Source organism: Mauremys mutica, chromosome 2 (genome assembly GCF_020497125.1).
Source record: "Mauremys mutica isolate MM-2020 ecotype Southern chromosome 2, ASM2049712v1, whole genome shotgun sequence".
NCBI classification, from domain to species: domain Eukaryota; kingdom Metazoa; phylum Chordata; order Testudines; family Geoemydidae; genus Mauremys; species Mauremys mutica.
The window spans coordinates 31,183,254-31,196,624 of NC_059073.1; the positions used below are offsets into that span (position 1 = coordinate 31,183,254).

The following is a 13,371-nucleotide window of genomic DNA, read 5'->3' on the forward strand; positions in this document are numbered from 1 at the left end:
GCTAACCGTACTTCATTTTGCAACAGATAAGTTTGCATATGCAAAATTGGATTGTCTCAAAGCTATATATTAAGCCATTTTACTCTGTGATGCAGTGACTCAGGACTCTAAGACCAAGCCAACCCTTCCGCTGCAACATGAAGCGACCCAGAAGATTAATTGTGGTTAATTTCAGTATTTCTTAAAATGATCATGACTTTAATGGGAACCTGCAAGTGCTATATTGGATCATAATAATGGTCCAGTTAGCAACCATTAGAAAACATTCAGAAGATGCTTATGGGAATACTGTGCCCATAGGAAAAAAATTCTTCCTAACCTCCCCAGTTAGAGGTTGGCTTATAGCCTGAAGCATGAGGGTTTATATCCTTTCCATCTCTTTTTAATCATCCAATGTAATTGGATATTTTCATATTATATAAAATATGTAAATAGCCTTCATACTACTGCAACATTTGTAGAAGAGCTACACACATCCCTAAATAAAAAGGGTGGGAGGAAGGAGCGGGAATGCATGTTACACATTAAATCTTGGAAGCCATATAAAGTTCTGGTATTTAATTATATCAATATTAAAATATCAGGAGGCTGAGGGATATGTTTTGCAACAACATTACATTGCAAGCTATTTGCAGCAAGAACTATGATTATCTGTGCATTTGCATGACATCTAGAACATTGGAGCTGTGCTACTGATTTAGGTATTTGGGATATTACAGCAATACAAATGAAAATGTATCCCTTGAGATGATTGGATCTTAAAATATCATTCCACAAGCAGTGTCATGGGGTGTATGTGCTCCCAAGTTGGCCTCATGATAAGGACTTAATGCAGCAACAACCAGGCCATGCCTATTAGCAGCCTCACAGTAGCTGGGAAATAGAAGAAATGACAATCAGAGGGGTCGGGCAGCTGCCAGAGGAGCAAACAGGCTAGAGAAGGAAAATCCTGCCAGCAAGCTGGTGAGAAGCCACCCAGGGACAACACCCCAGAGAAGTGATGGACAGGCTGGAGATGCCTACAGAACTGAAAGAGGTAGGAGGGAGCTCAGGGCACAGGAGAGGAGTTGCTGAGGCATGAGTACACCTGCCTAGTTTAAGGGGCCTGAACTGGAACCCAGCGGAGTGTGTGGGCTTGGGTTCCCCTACCGGTCCCTCACAGACTTAAGAATCAAAGAGGTTTCCAGACCCTGCCATGGGACCAGGATCAGCTAACCCATCCAAGTATAAGGGGAATCCCATACACCCCAGTGGGACTGAGACTAGCACCCTTGACAGCCCAGAATAGGACTACCATAGAGACTCAGGCAAGAGAAGTGACTGGCTGCCCTGCCAGACTGAGCAGACTCCATGCAATGCTCTATCTGACCTGAGAGGGCACTGTTGCATTAGCATACCAGCTCACACATGCTTATGACACTCACGGATTTAGTGTGCAGTGAGACATGTTAACTTGCATGGTACAAATCCACTGTGTACTCAAATATAAGCAAGAGAAAATATAGTTTGGTTTACTAGCTATTGGAATTCAATAATTCTCTGTTCCTTCTGTGCAGAGACTACAGGAGATAATGACTATTAATTATCTTCATATGTGTTGGAGGTAGAGTGAGGAATGTGAACCTTAATTAGAGAGAGAATGAAAAGGTAAATCATTCACTCACCGTCTAACAATACTAACTGGAAATGGCATTGGTCTGCCAAGAGAAAAATCAAGTAAGTAAAATACAATATTGCACCATCCATTCATTATAAATAATGAAATGATAGGGACAATATACAAGTTTCATGCATCCATGAGTCTGCTCAGTTTTCACATATACCTTCCCTGCCCCCTTCTAATCTCCCCATGCATCTTTAAAGATGCATTTTATGGAATAACTGTATTTTCTGTAGTGCCCAAAATGCACAAGGTGCTTTCCAAACAAAGTCCTGGTCCCTGTCAAAAAGAGCTTACAATATAAAAGGCAGACAAGTAGAGAGAGGGTAGAAGAAAGGATCACAATGTAGAAGTAAAGGTGTAAAGTAAAGGCAAGATATTAGGGAAACTGTGATATACTGTTATCTATATTTTAAAATCTGTTTTTGTAATGCTATCACTTTTGCCAATTAGTTTTTTAGTACTCCTTTGGTATTCCTTTATTTATAGGTTGCTCTGCCTCCCATACTCACTTTGAGTACCTTACTTCACAAGTAATCTTATTGATTTCAGTGGGACTACTTGTGGAATAAAGTACTATATATGGTGTGAATAATGGTGACAGAGTCTGGCATTTAATAAATCTAGTGCCCACGAAAGATGTCAGATGGACACTGAAGACTGTGGTATTTTCCTTTATTATGGGTATGGTGGCAGCACATTGCTGGAAAGATATTCTAACAGTGAGGTGGGAGAATGCCATTAGGAATGAGAAGTCAGTTGAAAACCTATGGTTATTCAGTGCCCACTTGTCCCTTCCAATAAGAATGCCAGTAAGGATGCCAATTATTGCCAGTGAGGGTGTTTTTTGTGATGCATAGTATGGGAGTACATTTTGAAAGCAACCATTTGGACAGTCATTAGGTTGTTTAGCACTTAAATAACTCCACTCTGAATTTTTATAACTGCACATGGGATATTTTAATATAAGAACTCCTTAAGAGGTCTCCTGTCAACCAATATAGAGTTATTACTTGTGCTTCCTCTATCAAAAATCAGTCATTCATTGTACTAAAGGCAGCAAACTTTTAACTACAACTAGTATTATCTTTATAAATCTACTGCCATACAAGCCTCATTAGAGGAGTTTTAACAGTGATGTGAGAGTTTTTCTTTATGAATCCTTAAGATTCCCAAACAGCGGAAAGCAAAGATCAAATCCGATATTTGCAATAGTGACAAAGTTTGAATTATTTTCCCATGATAGGAGTAGCATGAGTTGACACAGTGACAAATCATTACTACCAGTGCAAATAATTACTTGAAAAATTGTAATGCACAATAAGAAATTACAGTAAGATTTCCTTATAGGTAATCCAGAAAAGTAATTTATATTAGCAAACTTATAATTTTAATATGCAAAACATTCTTATTTTGAAAACATGCTCATCATTATTGGATTAATAACTACAGGGGATTCATGGGCACAGGAAGAATGGTAATTAACCTGACAAAGATTAAAGTGTAATGTTGCTGCTTCTAGTTCCTCTCATGATAATTTCTTGCTTTTTCCTCAGTAAAGACATTTCCATTTATGTGCATGCATCCTAATAAGAAATAATCTGAACACTTTCTCACATTCTCTTTATGCAATGATAAGGTGAATTTATTTGCACTGGTCTGCAAATAAGTATTTTCCATTCCCTGTATTGTAACTGGACAGAGGTAATGCAAAGAGAGATATATTTCAGCAACCCGGCAATAATGGTAGCAGCATGAGGAGCTTTTCCTACTTTAATGCCTTTGCTGCTCTACAAGGTCCTGTTTTCCTTTGAGGTGAAATAGCATGTGAACAAGCATTTATTCACTCTTCATAAACTTTTCCCCTGTCCCACCCCATGAAGTGTGGTATTACGGTCTAAAAGATTGGTTTTCTATGTTAAATTGTCATCTGGGAGGCTTAGAGTTGTTATACAGGAAGGAAGAGATGTACTAACACTTCACTGGTGCAGAATTAAAAAAACAAACAAACAACAACATAGTGTCTGACCACAAAAACAAATGTCAGTTACACTCTTATATGCTACTCTAATACTGTAATTCCATGTCAATCATGCATTGGTTTTATATCAGTTAATTCTCACAGAATTGTTTTCAGACAGGGGTATAATAGTAAGAAAATGGAATGTGACACACAACATGATTGTATATTGGCCCTTCTCTCCTAAGTGTGGCAAGACAGTGTAGTTGGATGTCAGTTTCTAGGACCCTGATTTGAGATAAATGCAGGACTATGCTGCTGTCTTCTCTGCCAGCTACATCAGGTGGGTCTCAGCTTCAACTCTGGTGGAGAAAATGTGGAAAGTGTCTTGGGCAAGAGAAGGGGCTAAGGTGAGATGAGACACTTTGCAGGGAAATCTAGTAATTCAGGTTTTTGGTTCACATTTGTTTATCCCGAGTTAAGTATAAAATAAAACACCAGGTGGCGGACTGGGATTTGTACAGTAATCCAGTGTGTGGTTGTGGGGTGCCAAATTGGGTTGAGGACTTTATTCTCTGACTATTACAAATAAACATGTGTTCCTCTCCCAAAAGTCACAATTGGAAGAAAATAAATCAGAGTTGATAGTAAGAAAATTGGCCTGTTGGTCTGACTGGGTACTGAATTTAAAAGATTAAATTAATTGGGGATGATTATAGAATAAAGAGACTTTACTCTCTACATAACACAGTCAAATCTCAGGCTAGATCCTCTTACTATCCTGTCACCTTATTTCACACACTAGCCACTGATTTTTCAAACCAATTTCTAATGGGCAGCTGCTGATGTCAGAAAAATTGCCATCAAATGTTGCAGTTGCCGTCTCTCTTTTTGGCAGTCTTAGCACAGATATGAAGGACCATCTGGGCAGGGAGTTGATCAGGATTGCTAATTGGTATCTTTGTTGTTTCTCCCATTCCCACACAGAAAATGAAAACTTTTATTTTAAATGTTGACAACATTTCACATAAGATTGATTTGTCAAAAAATCAAAAGCTGAAAACTTTTGCATATACCTGAAAAATCAGAACTGGTAATAGCTTTGTGGTGCCTCAAGGGAGTTAAATCTCATGTCCTCATTCTTCTTCATAATCTGGGCTCTGTCATTAGACTACATCTCCCATGATGCCACATGGCCTCGTCTCTTGCTGAGCCATTGTGGTGCATTACAGGAGCATTATGGCTGCAGTGCATCATGGGAGAAGTGGTCTATCTGGGGATCCTGGTCCATAAAGGAGAATGGGAACATGAGGAAGCTGGAATTACAACTCCAATTAGGCACCTCGGTGACATTTCCAAATCAAAACATTTTGGTTTTCAGGTGTTTAGTTTTTCAAAGAAATGTCTGTTTTCCATGGACAGATGACTGTTCTTTTAGTGTACAAAAAAAATCATTCTGTTGAAAAGCAGCCTTCATGGAAACTTTTCACCCAGCCCTAGGGGCCTTCAGTCCAATTGAAGAATAAGGCAAGCCAATGGGAAAGAACTATGGCTGCCTGAGCTGTTTTTTGTTCTATGGATAAAAAGAGGACTTCTTTACTTACTGTTTCAATCTTTAACCTTTCCAGAACACTAAATACACTTAAAAATTAAATAGTACATACTGTGATGTTTTGCATTCAGCTGAGGAGTACTGATTTAATTTAACCCGTTCTTGTCTAGACTTAGAGATGACACTTAGTGTGGTCAATAGACAACCATGCAGATATAGACATTCCAATGGTTTTAAGCAGAGCATGTACAGTACATCTTTAAAAAGAGGAGCTACCTATCCTTACTGTCCATTTCCTGTGTACCTTTTTAACAAAGCAAATTGTGCATCAGATGTTTTATTTTAGCAAAGAGACTTTTGTGCCCCTAGTACTACTTTGAATTTGAGCACAGGTAGTAAGTTCTGGCAAGTTACTCTGATAGCCTTGCCTTTTTTGACCTAAGCAGTTACACACAATATTGGGGGTTTTGCAGATTGTTCAAGTTAAGAGGAGAAACTGATGATACAGCAAGGACTTTCATAGAAACACAGGGCTGGAAAGGACTTCACAAGTTCATCTAGTCAATCCCCTGTGCTGCAGCAGGACTATCTATAACTAGTCAGTCCCTGAAAGGTGTCTGTCTAACCTGTTCTTTAAAACCTCCAGTGACAGGGATTCAACAACATCCCATGGTAACCTGTTCTAGTGCTTAATCATAGAAATGTAGGGCTTGCAGGGATGTTGGGGAGTCATCAAGTCCAATCCCCTGTGCTGAGGCAGGACCAAGTAAACCTAGACTATCCCTGACAGGTGTTTGTCCAACATCTTGTTAAAAACCTGCAGTTATGGGGATTTCACAACCTCCCTTGGAAACCTATTCCAGATCTTAACTATCTTAACTATCCTTATAGCTAATCTAAATCTCGTGCTGCACATTAATTCCATTACTACTTCTCCTACCTTCAGTGGACATGGAGAACTGATCAGTCCTCTTTATAACAGCCCTCAACATATTTGAAGACTATCAGGTTATAAGGTTCCCCCTTAGTCTTCTTTTCTCACGACTAAACATGCCCACTTTTTAAAACCTTTCCTCATGTCAGGTTTTCTAAACCTTACCATTTTTGTTGATGTCCTCTGGACTCCCTTCAGTTTTCCCTAAACTGGGTCACCCAAAATTGAACACAGTACCCCAGCTGAAGTCTCACCACCGCCAAATACATTAGATCAATTGCCTGTCTTACATACAACACTTAATACATACAAAATATCCCAGAATGACATTTGTCTTTTTTACAATAGCATCACACTGACTCATACTCAATTTGTGATCCGTTATTACCCCCAGAACCTTTTCTTCAATACTACTGCCTAGCCAGTTATTCACCATTTTGTATTTGTGCATTTGACTTTTCCTTTTTAAGCATCGTAATTTGCACTTATCTTTACTGAATTTCATCTTATTGAAATCAGATCAGTTCTACAATTTTTATAAAGATCATTTTTAAATCCAATCTTGCTTGCAACCTTTGACAAATTGGTATAATTCTCCGTGGCTTTGTTTTTCTGCTTCTCTGGCCTGTCTCTCTCTTTCTCTCCCTTCAAACAAAACTGAGTGAATCCCCTTTACTGACATAGTTCAAATTCCTGAGTGGCCTCACTTGTACCTTTGGTTTGGATGGTAACATGCCTGTTTTTGGTTGGAGGCCCCTATGTTTTCATCTCCCTGCTGCCATAAAGGTGCTTCTTGCAACTATCTTAAGTGACAAACAGCTGGTGGTTATGCCTTCCATTTTCAGAGAGGTGTAACCCAACACATAATAGTTTTACCTCTACACAAGAATGAGGAACTGAGTGTTCTCCAACTTGCATCAAGTTTCCACTAGCCATTCACTTCAGTGGAGTTACTCCTGACGTACACATGTAGGAGAGAAGAATCTGGACCTTGCATCTTGTGTTAAATGTGAGACTACACAATTTATATGTATTAGTTTGTATCTTTGAATAAACTGTACTACTAGTTTGGGGGCAATTGTCTACTATGGTTTGCCTACATTACACAACTTGTCCAGACTCAGTATAAGTAAGAATGGATAGAAGATTGACAACTATGCATATAGTATTGGAAGTGTGTGCTTGAAAAGCACTTTGCTTAAAGGTAGATACATGAATGGAACAGGAAGTGGCATTGTTAAAACATAAGCTGACTTCCAAACTGTTTTCAAACAGGTTTCAGGTTTCATAATTCTAGCCTGGTTTCCAAAAGTGATGTGATATGATGTATAACCTCTTCCTTATTTACAAATGGGGGTGATTTATGGGGGGAGACAAAGAAATGTGTTTTGTTTGAAGAGGAGAGGGGAGCTGGATCACAGACATACACACACTTTTTTATACTGTACTTGGGACTGCTACTGTGATGTTATTTCTCTGGATTTATAAGAACACTAAAAAGGAAATTATTTCATGTAATGGAGCAGGTCACTGAAAAACAGGCAGCCTGTAGGCTGGGATCAGAAAATGGCTGTTTTACTATTTAAAACTTTCAAGTCAGTCATACAACACTTAGCAACCTAAACTTATGTCCTAGACAAGCTTTCTGAAGTACTTGACTAGATAATTGTATTTTATACCAACTGAATCCTGTAAGAGTCTCTCCTTCCCTCCCCCATCCTAGAAGTCCAATAAAGAACAAGATTTTGCCCAACCTACAGGCAGAGGAGAGTGCACAAGGACTCTCTTCTCTTTCCATGAGCTGGGCACAATTGCAATACTTGTACTTCACTGAGTACAAGGACTTCTTCTTGGCTAACCACCCCAAAGGGAGTGAGAAAGAAGTGGGGCCATGAACCGTACCCATGTGGCAAGATGCCTCCTCCATCTTGGCAGGCTCAGCGCTTCCCACCTGGTGGTCAGGGCCTGGAGTAAGTCAGCACCACTCTGGATGGTGTTTATTATCTGACTTGAGGGGTTAATTCCCAATATTTTACAGGCAGGCCCCAGGGCAGGCCTCAGGAGTGCCCCTCTAATAAACAAACAAAAAATAGTACTAACACAAAACAAAGGTGAATACATTTCCCTACCCCCATTCTGAGGGTGTGTGGCCTTGTTATTTGCCCTGGAATACCAGGCCTTCCCCTAAACTGGCAGTTTGTTAAGTAGCTTCTCCTGTAGGGAAGGCAGCAGCCATCCACGCTGAAGCAGCCTTTCTCCCTGCTGCCACTAGCCCTGCAGCAGCTTCTCTCTCCTCCCTCTCTCTTGCCACAGAAGGAGTTTTTAAAGGTCCCTTGCAGCCCTTAATTGGACTCGCGTGCCCCTAGCTGAGCTGAGGTAACCCCTTTTTGGCTTATAGTGAAAAGGGCCTTTATCATTCTAGGGTTAATATACCTGCCTCCCACCACTCTCTTACATCTGTCCAGCCTGATTTGCCACATCCAGTACCCCATATCCCACTGTACCACCCAGCAGAGCTGACTGGGCTTAGAGGGGAGCCCATACTGCACTCTCCAATGTGGCACAGTGGATTTGCATTCTGAGACCTCTGGATGATGCTTAAGGCACTGTCTCCTGAGTATCCTGCTGGGGTGGTATCTTGATAACCTTACTGAGGCTTTAGCACAACTGTGTTGTTTTTCATAAAGTTTTCAGGGGCACTTGTTTCTGTCCATGTTTGACCAATGTCATGAGTAGCTTAGAACTACTTTAATATGTCAGCATTTTTCTAGAGCCCACAAATGAAGAGATAAGATATAAATAAGAAGGGGATGGTCCTCTGATCTCTAAGGCCTAGGTTTGTTGGACCAGTCTCCTGTTGAAAGTATGATCTTCCCATCATAAGAGCTTGCCTTGAACTCTTTAAAGAGACAGAAGTATGTCACTGGCAGACACTACACTGATATTAGGGTAGAGCAGTCTAAAGCCCTTTTGGAATTCATGATAGAGTTTCTCTTCCAATCCACTTATGGTTATGTTAAGTCCCGGAACTGTTAAGGGAAGCAGCTGGTTCAAGGTGCTTGTCATTGGATGGATGGTCTCAGTCCATATTACCCTCGTGAAGTAAAATTCAGCTGTAAATGGTATTGATGAAGGCAGATGGCCTCACTGCACAAGCCTGGAAGTTTATGGTCCAAAACAATGTGACCAGCTGGGAAAATAACTAGTGATCAGCCGTTCAGATGAATGTCGTTCTATAAATGTGTATCTGCCTCACACTGAATGCTTCCCTCAAACCTGCATACAATTACACTATGATGCCATATATATAAAGCTCTCTTCTCTGAGTTGTTCATGCAAGCCATCTTGATTCCACTGAGAATTCCTTTGATTTCCTGAAACTTCAGTTATCCAAACATTTTATGTCCCTGAGAACTTCCAAATAGTCAAGGATGTACTGAAGCATTATGTTGAGGTTGTCTGCATGTGGGAAGTGGGAGATGGAAAAAATATAGCAAAAACATCCCCATGGTTAGGGCACTAGCCTAGGACTTGGAAGACTGAAGTTCAATCTGGCTCTGCCACAGGTTTTGTGTACCAGAGGTGAGTTCCTTAGCCTCCCTGTGCCTCAGTTCCTGACGTATAAACATGAGGATAATAACACTTCCCTACCTCCCCAGGTGTTGTGAGGATAACTACATTAAAGATCGTGAAGTGATTTGAGATCTATGGATAAAAAGTTCTATAAGAAATACTAGTAATAATAATAATATCTCTTTCTACCTCCAATGTGTAAGACTGTAGAAGCCAGCTGGTCATTAAGGTTCAAGACGCCATTCTGGTGTTAGTCTATTGTGTATTTATATGTGCATATGCCCCAATAAAACTATGATGGCACCGCATGTCAGATAGCTGCTGATAGTTTACATTTTACATAACTAGTCTGACAACCCACAAGATAATGGGCACAATTTTCAGAAACACCCAGGTCATTCCTAAATAGAGCTCAACCAAACTTCTTTGGTGAACAGCTATTTTGCACCAAAATACAATTTTCAGAACTCTCAAATTAATTTGTGAATTCAGGTCAAATTCAAACAATTGAAGTCAAAAACAATTAACACAAAATTTCAAAAAAGTATTCTGTTTTGAAATTAAGCCCTTTAAAAAACAGACACAAAAGAGTGAGAAACACCCACAATTATTACTATTATTGTCCAAGATTGTAATACAATTCTTTAGTGAGCTGTCTTGCAGACTGCTTTTCTAAACTCTACTGAGTTGTCTTCATAGATTTCCAGTAGCTACTTCAATGTTTGTTTTCTTTAGACCTCAATTTGACACCTTCATTATGATATTGTCAAGATTTTCTTGGTGGTGCTCTAAAAATCTTGTCTGTCTTGCACTTCTGCTGTAATGTTCTAATTCACACATTGTTGATGTATTATTTCTGCTTGGCATGCCTTTCCAACCATGCCAGTCTTAACACTTTCCAAATCGAATGTGAAATGCAGCATTTACTTTCAAGTCAGTGAAAGTTTCAATAATCAGTCACAAATCCTGCCTCTAAGTGCAAGGAAAAAAAAGTGTAGGAAATCAGAATGTCTGTTTCAAATATGTTTCCTCCTCTAACAGAAAAATATGGATATTCTATCAAGTAAGCTTTAACAAGATAAAGTATTCTGATGACTGGTTGCTATGAAAACATTATATTATATTTTAAAAGTGACTTGGAAAGGAAAAACATGTATAGCAAAGGCCTGGAAGTTCCCCCTCTGCCCCCTGCACCACCAAACACAAATCAACAACAAAAATCCTTCTTCTCCATCTTTTCTGGAAGTTTATACAGAGCACGAGAGAACTAAAATGGAAGCTTTTCTCAACCCCTAATGAAAAATCCCCCTCAGTTGTTTGTTTAGGTTTTAATTCCATGGTGTGACAAAGTTGGAATATTCTGTAGTATTGTTATGAATTAAATATTTGGCAATGGCTGACTTGACTAGGGATTTTTACCCAGTGAGTGGTCTTGGGGCAGAACAGGAGACATGAGATATTTGTGTCCTGTAACTACCTGAAGTGGTATTAATGGGTTGTTAAGGACTGACTGAAACCAACGTATATCAATGGTGGAACTAGAAAGACAATGAGAACCCTGAGGACTGAGCAATTGATACCTAAAAGTAGGAAACTAGAAGGTGGAACATGTGAACTCTTTAGGAGTCAGGTGGCTAGGATAAAAGCTGGCCTTTGGAGAGACAGAGCTCTTACCTGGACTGATGACACAGAGCCGGAAATGGATTCCATAGCAACTTTGCTGGCTGATTGCTCTGCTTTGGCAAAAATAAACTATATGTTTCTCTGTGCTAACCTAAGGCATTCTGATGTTGTATTCTGGTGGACTAATAAGTCCTACTATGTTTTGAAAAGGTTGTATGGTGTCACCGTAAATGTTTGCTGAGGTGCATTGATCCCTGAAGAGGGTGAAGGTCTCTGAAAAATGAGTCTATCTGAGTTGGATTCGCTGAGCAGAGCTCACAATATGAAACAGAAGTGCTGGCGCTCAGACACTCAATCTCGGGGATGTTGAGGCTGTGTGGCCTACCCATAAGGGAAAATAGGACCCTTTGGAGTCTGGAACACTGATAAGATTTCTCCGAGGGGCTGTTTAGAAGCTGGAGAATAGCACAGATGCAATAGATCTGGACACTTGGTAACTAATGTCATAATCCTCCTAGTACTCCAGGAGAACTTAGGTAGGTGATACCTAAATTTCCTGTGTTTAAAAAAAATCAAGAGAAAAATTGCTTTTAAAACTCTTTTTAAGCTCTGGAAAAGTCAGCTTTTGACCATGAAAACCAAAAATAGTTCATGTGACTGATTTAATTACAGTTTATATAATTATCAGTTCTCTTCTTGGGTATGCATAATTCCTGTTGATGTCTGCAGATGTTGTCAGCACATAAAGAAAGAATAGACCATTGGGAGAATTTCTGATTTAAATAGAGGAAAAAACCCTGCTACAAAAATGCTGATGTCTTCACTAGAAATCAGTGGTAAGCATCTTTTTTAAGACTACAGCAAGCCAAAAATAAGATCTGTTCCACATCTCCATGTCTCTCTCCCTACACTAAGAAGCTGAGGAGAGATGCAGAACAGAAGAAAGATATCCAAGTCTGCATGAATGCAAATGTAAGAATACCCAGACATCTTTAATTTATGGAATCCCAAACAGATGGCAGAATATGCTTAGTGAACTCTTGCCTCTCTTCCTCAGAAGAACTGGAAGCTCTAAATACCACAGTATGCCTCTGAATGTTCCTGTCTTTTTATTTTTAAGTCTTAACATAGATGTCCTTAGAGTTGGAACAAAAATAGCCAGCATCGACTTAGACATTCTCTAAACAAATATTCAATTAAACACAGAATCTACATTATAATAGAAAATACACAATCCTTTTAAAAACTGATATTTCTGGATCATCTAGGAACTATAATTTAACCTTGTCAAAACTTTCAGAGTTTAAGGCCAGAAGAAACAATTAGGTCATCTAGTCTGACCTTCTACATAACACAGGTCATAGAATATCACCCAGTGATCTCTGGATTAAAAGTAATGACTTGTTTGTCTAAAGATATCTTCCAGAAAGGAAACAAGTCTTGATTTGAAGAGGTGAAGAGATGGAGAATCCACCACTTCTCTTGGTAGCTTTTTCCAGTGGTTAATCACTGCAACCATTTAAAAATTTGTGCCTTATTTCTAATTTCTTTAACTTCCAGGCATTGGTTTTTGTTATGCTTTTCTCTGCTAATTAATGTGCTCTTTAGTACTGAACATAATTTAAAATCATACAGGTTCAGAAATATAATAGACAAAAATAGTTTTTAAAGAAATACAGAAACTGAGAATGGAAAAGTTTGAGTCCATTATGTCTTATTTTCTGAAGTCTTAGGACAGATGTTCTGACTCCATGCTCATCTGATTATCATCACATATTTCCTTTGTTTGGGATTTTCTTTATTAATTCAGCAACATTCCATCCCTGGACTATTTATTAATAATCTTGTTTAATCTCTTGTCGATATACAGCTATAGGTAAGTAGATCCAAATTAGGCTCCCATTCCTGCAAATTCTCATACATGTGCTTAACTGTAAATATGTGAGTGATACCATTGACTTTACTGTATTTCCAAGATCAGATGTTAGTAATTGTTTACAAACCAGTACACGATAGCTCAGGTAACTTGGCAGGCTGCAATTTCCATGCTGGTTTAGCCTTAAAAGGCC

The 13,371-nt window shown here is 39.2% G+C and overlaps 1 protein-coding gene across 3 annotated transcripts in view; it reads left to right on the forward strand.

Annotated features, from left to right (window-relative positions):
- The window catches only part of CSMD3 (CUB and Sushi multiple domains 3), a 1,155,643-nt gene that overhangs the window by 63,398 nt on the left and 1,078,874 nt on the right, over positions 1-13,371 (forward strand). The window lies entirely within an intron of this gene.